At 41.6% G+C, this 7566-nt stretch overlaps 1 pseudogene; it reads right to left on the reverse strand.

The window, feature by feature from the left end:
* Positions 1-4479: 4479 nt before the first annotated feature.
* Positions 4480-4597, reverse strand: LOC145071820 (5S ribosomal RNA; annotated as a pseudogene).
* Between the last annotated feature and the right edge of the window lie 2969 nt (positions 4598-7566).

The raw sequence follows: 7566 nt of genomic DNA on the forward strand, positions 1-7566 counted from the left end.
ACCCAACTGAAACCCAAAAATTATGAAGCCCAACAAACTGAGTACGCGGGGCGTACTCAGTTGTACGCTAAGTGTACTTGTTGCTTGGCTTGTATGTTGCGCGTACGGACTTGTACGTCCGATGTACTCATCCATTAAGCCAACTTTTTCCATTAAGCTCTTAATGCTTAAGTCCAAAGGTCCAAACCACAGATTGAGTCCCAAAAAGTGTCTAGAACCATAAAGTCACTGACTTGGTGACTTTGCATGCCCCAAAAGTTCCCAAGTTCGAAATTTAGCATTCTACTTCCATTAAATGAAATCAAACTCATGCATGGGGGATTCAAAGCCCTAAAGGTGTCAACTTTATGAATCTAGGACTATAGAAACACCAAGAGTGCCAACTCTAAGCTCTTGGAGTGATATCAAACCACTAGATCTCATCCATGGGACCAAGAAGGGTCCAAAACTTAAACAAGGAAGATCTAAGTTTCTAAAGAAAAAGACCAAAGCTTTATACCATAAACAAGTGTCAAACACCGAGAATTAGGGTTTCTTAATGACCCACGTATGCCCTGCGTATATACACGTATGCTTAACGTACGTTTCCTGAGTCTCGATCCTGCCTCACATGAGTACACTAAGCATACCATGTGGTACACCCCGTGTACTCACTTTACAGCTTGTACACCAAGCGTACCATGTGGTACGCCCCGCGTACAACACAAGGACTAAAATGGACTAAATAAATAATATAAGGGAAAAAGAGAAGCTTACTAGGATTTAAGTGTTACAATTCTCCTCTACTTGAATCAGACTTCGTCCTCAAAGTCCACTACCCTGCATAAATCTGGATAGTTCTCTCTCATCTCATCCTTGGCTCCTAAGTCCATTATGATCCCTTGCGGTGCTACCACTGGACCTTCACTAGCTCAACAACCTTGTTCTTTAAGGTCTTCATCTGCCGATCTAAGATCGCCACCGGTGTCTCAATGTAGTTCAGGCGGTCATCCACCTAAATATCCTCTAATGGTACCACTCCAAAATCATCCAATAAAGACTTCCACAACTGAGATATTTTTGGATTAGTGTCTAAGTCCATAACTATAATTGGTATATACTTGACCCGACCCTATGTGGTCCATTTGGGTTGCATGGCATCGGAACATTTGGGTAGACCTTTTGTGAGAAGAGGATATTTGTGACATATTAATATATTATAATTTATAATATATTAATATGAAATCAAGTTATTTAAGTAGTATTGATCACGAATTAATTTGGAATTAATTTAGTGATCAAAAGAGACTAATTAAATATATGGGGATTGATTGTGTAAAGCATTCATTCTTATATATGTGGGCTTATAATCCATGATTCCTTATGTTGGGTTTAACCCATGTCGTGACCCATGGATACTCCATGGAGGTTAAAACCCATGGAGCATAAGGAATGGGTAAATTCATGAGTTACATGGTGTAGCCCTAATAGCCACACTATACAAAGACCCCATTGGTTGGTGAAATTGGCACTAGTGTATGCACAAGAGGGCAAGCCGATTTCTAGAGTTCATGTATCTATTCTCATGGTTATTCCAAATGTTAGTGATGTTGTGTGAACCATTTGAGGTGTCACACTTGGGGCACTAGGCTCTTGAGCTCCATGGAATCAAGCTACATCAAAAAGGTATGTATTCTATCTAGTTTTGTTATACTAGTACTTATGATTGTATGCTAGTTAGGTGTAACATCCCAAATTCCAGAATTATGAGTGAAGGGCTTAAAGTGTAAATTAAGGAGGCTACTCGACGAGTATGTATGCTACTCGTCGAGTCGGAGCGGGATTTGATCGCGAGTTAAGTGGCCAACTTGCCGAGTCGGAAGCTGTACTCGACGAGTTGGTGATGGAATGAGAAAACCCTAATCCCAAGGGTTGCACCCTATTTAAAGGACTTTATTTCCTTCTCCCAGCGTCCTTATTTCCCTTGAGAACCAGAAGACCCTAAGCTCGTGTGTGTGAGGCATTTCGAGGGAGATTGAAGCTTTGGAAGTTGTTTTTTGTGGAAGAAACTTGAAGATCAAAAAGGGATTGCATCAAGGGAGTGGTGTAGATCCAGAATCTACTTCAGTTTGGGCACATCTTGGAGGTAATAAGCTGTTACCTTCACTCTTTTACATCTAAATCTATTCATAAAGGAGATTAGGGGCCATTTTCGGTATGTTTAGGACCTATTTCGGGTTTGGAGTTTAGATCTGAGGTTGCTACTTCAGATCTAGACTTGTGTTGGTCCAGAATGTCATAAAGCATCAGTCAGTGAGTTGTTGGTGAAACCCCTTTGTCTAAAACCCAAGCCCTAGAGTGATTTGGACCTTTAACTACTTGGTTTCACGTAAAGTTTGCAACTTTACGTAGAGGTTATGCCCTAGAAGAGTGGATCTACAGTTTGGAGCCCTTGCATGGCTCAAAAAGCCTCTGTATGGATGAAGGACTGAAGGGACTTGATGAGTCGCACGGGTAGACTCGACGAGTCATATGAAGATGGGCATGGACTCGACGAGTTGGAAGAACAACTCGGTGAGTCTGTTGAAGATTGCCTTGGACTCGGCGATCTGTTTGGATCCAGCAGTGTTTTAGCCGTGAATATGGTGATAGACATGTGGGGAAGGGAACAGACCATGGTTTTCAGAGAAGGTGATTGATTGTTGTGAGGCCTAGGGTTAGGCCATAATGTGAGTATATGGAATGGAGGTGGAGTTATGAACCCTAAGAGGGCGAGAACAGTATGCATGGGAGAGATTCCTAGAAAGAACGGTCCAGACAGGCTAAAGGACCAGAAGGGTGGTCCAGACATGTTGAAGGTTTTGAGGGTGGTCCAGTAGGCTAAAGGCCTAGTAAGGCAGTCCAGTCATGCTGAAGACCCTGTGTGTGTTAGTAGACCTGTATGCGGAGAATGAATGAGTATGTCGCCATGAAATAGAAATTGATAAGGTCTGGCCCCAAGTATTGATCATGATGATGGAGTTAGCTAAAGGTTGTGCATGGGCTTGTTAGTTATGTGACCGGATTCGGAGTATATGTGAGTTAGAGAATAGCAGTTGCTCTACATGGGTAGTGTAGAGTGGAGTTTTAGCACCATAGCACTTACGGATGTGGTAAAGGTTGTTGAGTAGACTTCTTGAAAGAATGGAAGGGAAAGGTATGTAGCTCCGGGAAGGAGTATTGGTAATCGGAAGGGATAGGGGTAGTGTAAATGATGATCGAAAGTATTTCAGTTTTTGATAGTGAGCACTGAGATTGTACCAGTTGTATGGGAGCACATCCGGGTTGGATGTTCGTGAGGTTGTGGAATGGTTAGCTCTAATGTCGAAGCAGAAGGTTCGGAAGTGATGCAAGGGTAGACCCTTGGGGTCCAATTAGAGGTGTAGTCATGAGTTATGTATGTTGTGGTGTTCCATACTAGGGATGGTTGGACCCATCGTAGACGTGCCTGGTCTTCCAGCTCGAGGCTGTTTGGGCCAGGTACGATGTGTATATGCATTATAGATGGGTGTTCATGAGAGTTGCTCGGAACCTGAAAAATGCGTTATCATGTCAGCACAGAAAGGGATTGGATTCAGGATGGAAGCAGGATGAGTTCCCAACAGTGCAATATGAAAGAAGTTGCACCTGTTGGGCAAGGGATATCATATTAGTACCGGGTCAGGGCCCTGTGGTTTATAACGGTATCCAGTCTTCGCAAGATGTGAATGAATGTGTAAGACAGGAATATGGTAGTATCATCAGGTGATGCTTAGTTTCTATGTGTTGTCATCGGGGAAAGAAGGCCGGTGGTCGGCCTAGAATAATTGGCAAGGATGCCACACGAGAAGAAGAAATTTTAAAGCAGGTGCAGTGGTAGGGTCTGGAAGAACCTGAGTTGGTTGGAAAATCAGAGTCTGCAGTGCAAGAGGTTTATTCAGTATCGTATACTGCAGTAGGCTTCGAGGGCGAAGCCTAATTTAAGTGGGGGAGAGTTGTAACATCCCAAATTCTAGAAGTATGAGTGAAGGGCTTAAAGTGTAAATTAAGGAAGCTACTCGACGAGTAGGTATGCTACTCATCGAGTCAAAGCGGTATTTGATCGCGGGTTAAGTGGCCAACTTGTAACATCCCCCTCTGGCACGTATCACAATATTTTCCGCTTTGGGCCGCTCGGCACGAGGACTTCCCAGGGGGTCACCCATCCTGGTACTACTCCCGCCCGAGCACGCTTAACTGCAGAGTTCTTATGGGATCTGCTGCCCTCACGACTTTAAAACGCGTTGTGATGTGGAAGGTATCCACACCCCTTATAAGGAATGCTTAGTTCTCCTTCCCAGACGATGTGGGATCAGATCTAACCCACTTTCACCCCCCATTATAGGGTTCGACGTCCCCGTCGAACACATCGACCCGTGCCCCAGCTCTGATACCATTTGTAACATCCCCCTCTGGCACGTATCACAATATTGTCCGCTTTGGGCCACTCGGCACGAGGACTTCCCAGGGGGTCACCCATCCTGGTACTACTCCCGCCCAAGCACGCTTAACTGCAGAGTTCTTATGGGATCTGCTGCCCTCACGTCTTTAAAACGCGTTGTGATTGGGAAGGTATCCACACCCCTTATAAGGAATGCTTAGTTCTCCTTCCCAGCCGATGTGGGATCAGATCTAACCCACTTTAGATGTGACAACTTGATATTTCGAGACAATGTAATGTAAAACCAATCAAATTTAGGTCAAAATATAACTTTCCTAAAATCTTATTTGGGTTAAATAAAGTAGTAGGAATCGTATCAAGGTTTTCGTACATATAAAGAACCCTAAAATCCGAGTTATAACGAAGAAGTTATGACCAACCGAAGATTCTCGGCAAAACCGGCAACACCGATTAAACGAAAAACGCGAAGTTTCAATACAATAGTTTTTAGCCTTAATTATCTAAATGAAAGTTATAGATAACCTCAAACCGTGAGCGTACATAAAAAGAACGTCCAAATCTGACTTCGGATGAGGAAGTTATGATTTTTCCAAGATTCGGGTATAGCAGTAGACAGCTAAAAACTCGAAATAGAGCGCAAGATACTTTTGACCAAAACAACCTAAATGAGAATCTAAGGTCTCAACATTAGAAGCACAACGGCGAAAAGTCTGACGAAAACGGACACCGGATGAAGAAGTTATGGATTTTTAACGGACTTTTCGTGTCCCGGCCCGTTAAAAATAAATAATTAAAAATAAATTCAAAATTTGCTGATGAAGTCTAAACGAGAGTTGTAGATAATATTTTCAGCTACGCGTGCATATAAAGAACGTCGAAAACGGAGCTCGTATGCGAAAGTTATGGATTTTACAAGTTCGGGGTCCAAAATCCGAGGCTGTCAGGCCCCCACGACGTGGCACAGCTTGGCCGCGACCCGACAAGTGACTGAGGGCGTCCAATCAACGGAAGGGGATAAGGCTTGCTCCCCACGACGTGGCCAACCTTAGCCACGACGTGGCACACCAGAAATGCCCCTATAAATAGAACTCTTGGGGTGCCGGGTTTAGGTGCTCCATTCTTCCATCTCTCGTGCTGAAACTCTGCGGTTAAGCTCCCGAAGCCCTCCCGAAGCCCCGGTTTTCACCTTCAATTCCCGAAGGAAGGTTTTGTGTTCCCGAGATTCCCGAGATTCCCGAGAATCCCGAGATTTTTCCCCCGCTTTCAACTCTTCCTGTCGAAGTTCTGCTCGATTCTTCTCTAGACTATTTCAAATCAACCGCTTCAATCAAGTGAGTTCGTACCCCTTAAATCAACCTTTGAAATGATTTTAAATGTTTAAATACTTTATGGGGGGGGGGGGGATACAAGTTAAATACATATAGTTATTGCCTCAATCACATGTGATTGCATTAATCACATGTGATTAATAACTAGGAAACCAATGATTTTATCACTGTTCAAACTATTTATCAAACTGTTTTACTTCAAAATGTTTTACAAACTCTTTTACTTTTCAAACTTATTTACAACTGTGATTCAAACAAATATTCCTTATACTTGAACTGTTTCATCGAACTTATGCCTTCAAATTGTTTTATAGATTGACATCAAGTCGGTCTTTTCTTGAATTAATATTTATGTTTCAAATGTCTTATAAAAACTTATTTATGCTTTTATATTATAAATTGCATGCCCATATATGTATAGATGTATAAATAATGTTTAAAGGGCTTAGGAAGGCCATCCGCCCTATTTCCTTTTTCTCGATTTGGATGTGGTCTGGTGGGATTTCGGGTGACCATCCGAAGGTCGTTTCAATGTTAATTATATATCAAATATACCTATATAGACATAAAAGTACTTCCATATTCATACGTACTAGACACATCATTAGTGAGTTACCATCGGGGTAACACAGGATCATACTATTACAACTGTTAGATCAATGAGTCAGTTCATTCATGAGTCTATACATTACATTACTATGAGAACATATACAACTATACTATGAGAACATATACAACTATACTATGAGAACATATACAACTATACTAGGAAGAGAACATATACAACTATACTAGGAGGAGAACATATACAACTATACTAGAACGAGAAACATTACATTACACATAATAGAATACTTAAATTACTGTGATTTAAATCGGAGCATGACTTAAATGTCATGACTCGAGTTGTGGCCAGAGTCTCTTGGAGGGGGAGCGTGAGTTTGCGTATAGATCTATGCTGGATTGACAATCCTACACCTTTCTGCTAGCTATAGTCGGACCTGCAGGTCTGCGGGTGCCAAACGTCATTTCGTTATTACGGCCATTCATTATGTCGTTGTTACTAGTCGATAGTATGGTGCAATTTATCACATAATGCCTTAATATAAAATCCGGTTTAAGGTAGTTAGTACAGCAGTAGTTCCTATAATACAAAACTACAGTACTACAATGATTTACCCATTACATATTTTTAGTGATAACCTCACTTAAACATTAATGTACAAACTATATTTTGTTAAATGATAGTTACACTTGGGAAATTGCACACTTTTACAACAAACGAGCATACAAATCAGTTAAGCCTTGGTAGAAGGCTACTTTAATAGAAAATATAGGTTTTTCTGAGAGATTCAAACTTTTACAAACACTTACATACATTTTACAACTTATACTTGCGACAGGGTCAAACGTTTTGATAACAAACCCGACACTAAAATACTTATGAACTCACCAGCTTAATGCTGATAAACTCTTTCAAAATAACTTGTATTCTCAGGTCATCAGTAGACAGGTACCGAGGCCAGCTTTTGAGAAGATGGAGCGCATCCAAGACTCATCTCATATTATTCTGCTTTACATTATTTTGGTGTCTATAACTGTACAGAACACGCTTGTATTAAAATTATATATTTAATGCAATGGACGATGTTGTTTGCTTATTTACATTTACTGTGTTGTGATACATTACATGACGTCCTCCGCCCCAGAACGTTTCCGCCGTTCTTGGTTTTGGGGTGTGACACAACTCGCCAAGTCAGAAGCTGTACTCGACGAGTTGGTGCTGGAATGAGAAAACCC

The sequence above is a fragment of the Lactuca serriola genome, chromosome 8 (assembly GCF_051521515.1).
Source record: "Lactuca serriola cultivar US96UC23 chromosome 8, Lser_US96UC23_V15, whole genome shotgun sequence".
In the NCBI taxonomy this organism is placed as follows: domain Eukaryota; kingdom Viridiplantae; phylum Streptophyta; class Magnoliopsida; order Asterales; family Asteraceae; genus Lactuca; species Lactuca serriola.